Genomic DNA, 2,975 nt, shown 5'->3' with positions numbered 1-2,975 from the left:
AATTGGGAGCCCGCCCATAATAACAGAGGAATACATTCAGTCTTTAATTTTAAGTGTTGAAATTGGGAGCCCGCCCAGATAACAGAGGCATACATTCAGTCTTTTATTTCAAGTGTTGAAATTGGGAGCCCGCCCAGATAATAGAGGCATACATTCCACGTCTTTACCCATAGGAGATGCATTTCCTCCTAAGTTTTAGTTTTACCCATAGGAGATGCATTTCCTCCTAGGTTTGTTTCACCAGTAGGAGACGCACTTCCTAAGCAAGTTTCATCAATAGGAGACGCACTTCCTAAGTCAGTTTCACCATAGGAGACGCACTTCCTAAAGTTCAGTTTCATCATAGGAGACGCACTTCCTAAGTTCATTTCACCCATAGGAGACGCACTTCCTAAAGTTCAGTTTCACCATAGGAGACGCACTTCCTAAAGCAAGTTTCACCAATAGGAGACGCACTTCCTAAGCAAGTTTCATCAATAGGAGACGCACTTCCTAAGTTCAGTTTTACCATTAGGAGACGCACTTCCTAAGAATAGGTTCACCAGTAGGAGACGCACTTCCTAAGCAAGTTTCACCAGTAGGAGACGCACTTCCTAAATCCATTGTACCAGTAGGAGACGCACTTCCTAAAAAGTTTCACCAGTAGGAGACGCACTTCCTAAGTTTATTTCACCCAATAGGAGACGCACTTCCTAAGCAAGTTTCATCAATAGGAGACGCACTTCCTAAGTCAGTTTCACCATAGGAGACGCACTTCCTAAAGCAAGTTTCACCAATAGGAGACGCACTTCCTAAGCAAGTTTCATCAATAGGAGACGCACTTCCTAAGTCAGTTTCACCATAGGAGACGCACTTCCTAAAGTTCAGTTTCACCATAGGAGACGCACTTCCTAAGTTCATTTCACCCATAGGAGACGCACTTCCTAGCCTAAGTTTCACCAATAGGAGACGCACTTCCTAAGTTCAGTTTCACCAATAGGAGACGCACTTCCTAAGTCCATTGTACCAATAGGAGACGCACTTCCTAACCTAAGTTTCACAAGTAGGAGACGCACTTCTTAAAAAGTTTCACAAGTAGGAGACGCACTTCCTAAAAGGTTTCACAAGTAGGAGACGCACTTCCTAATTTCAGTTTTACCATTAGGAGATGCACTTCCTAAGTTTAATTCCATGCATAGGAAACGCACTTCCTGAATTAAGTTTTCATCATTAGGAGACACACTTCCTAGTCTGGTTCACTCAGGTTATACTTTTGCTTTAGGGGACACACTCCCGAGTTTGGCTTTTTAGATTATATTTTATTTTAGGAGACGCACTTCCGGAATTGAGATTTCACCTCTAGGAGATGCACTTCCTAGTTTGATTCATTTTAAGTTCGACCATAGGAGATACAATTCCTAGTCCAGTTTTTGAAGTTTACCCGTAGGAGACGCACTTCCTAATCGAGATTTTATTCATAGGAGACGCACTTCCTAGTTCTAGTCACTAAAGTTTTCACCCTTAGGAGACGCACTTCCTAGTTTAGCTCATTCCGATTCGACCATAGAAGACACACTTTCTAGTTTGAGTCATTGAGGTTTTTATTTTTGCAGACACATTTTCTAGTAAGAGTTTTGGTTTTACTCAGAGGAGATGCACATCCTAGCCTAGTCTTTAGTTTACTCTCATCATTGCATCAGTAGTGTAAGTGAGTTACAATTTTGCTAACGACTCACAAATCTTCCCAGTACAAACTGGGTTAGAAAATTTTGTTTGTTTTGTTTGTTTTGATTGTCAGGGACCCGCCTGTAGAACGGAGGTTGTGGCGTGTCGAAGATAGAAGAAGTCAGGAGTCCGCCTGTAGAACGGAGAAGCATGTTTCAAGATCAAGCAGTGACCCACTGGAAAGCAGAAGGTTACAAAAAAAATCCCCAGCACTCAATCCAAGATAGAAGCAACAAGAAGCTCGCCCCAAGAATGCAAGTCAACAGTCTGGGATGATCAACAAAAGCTGGTCACCAAAAAACAAAAAAAAAAAACAAGAAAAAAAAAAGAAAAAAAAAGAACCCAAATTACGGAAGTGGAGAACAAATGTGGTCTGCTCAAGAACTAGCACCTACAACTAGCAAGTATCAAGGTTCAGATCCAAAGTCTGCATGAAGCACCATTCAAGACTCAAGACCAAGTTTCAGAAGACTTAAGAGATAGGAATCCTTGTAACAAGTAGCTGATAGGCTTAGTTAGTCTTTTTCAGTTTTCATTTTTGTTGTAATGACAGGACCGCGGACCGGAACCTCGACGGAACGGCACCTCGATCGGCTCTCCACCTCGGTACACCTCACTATCTCTATCATATCCCGAACTACACGTGGCCTGATTCCTGTATAACCAAGGATATGTAGGCAGCTCAGATACCAGGGCTCGGTCACAATCCCTCCCTTTCCTTAAGTGTAGTCCGTCCAAGTAATGGTCGGGTCAAAAACACGTCTAGTCGTTCTTTGTCGGAAAACTCTTCATGTTTCCAGTCAAAGAGGGGCAGCTGTAAGCACGTGATTTTTGACCCTCCCCGAGAATTTTCACATTTTTAGCGTGAATATGTGAAATTGGGTCTAGTATAGCTATTTTAACTATTTTACTTTATTTCATTGCAAAAAGAAAATTTCAAAAAATATATATATAAATTTTAGTTTATGTATTTCTCATAAACTTGAAAAATACAAAAATTGCACTTTATTTTTGTACTTTATATAATTTCGAAAATTACAAAAAAATATAGTTCTATTAAGGTTTTATAGTCATTTTTAACTTTGAAAAATACAAAAATATTACCTCATATTTTATCTTAATATTTAAAAACGAAAATTACAAAAAAATAGTTTTATTAATATTTTGTAGCTATTTTAAATCTTGAAAAATATTTAAAAAGATATAATTTTGTTTAAATACTAGTATTATTTTTGGTAGTTATTTTGCTTACATAGGACTAGTTAAGCAAC

Source organism: Nicotiana sylvestris, chromosome 12, assembly GCF_000393655.2.
Source record: "Nicotiana sylvestris chromosome 12, ASM39365v2, whole genome shotgun sequence".
Taxonomy (NCBI): Eukaryota; Viridiplantae; Streptophyta; class Magnoliopsida; order Solanales; family Solanaceae; genus Nicotiana; species Nicotiana sylvestris.
The sequence above is the reverse complement of the archived record's forward strand: the minus strand, read 5'-3'. Positions refer to the sequence as shown.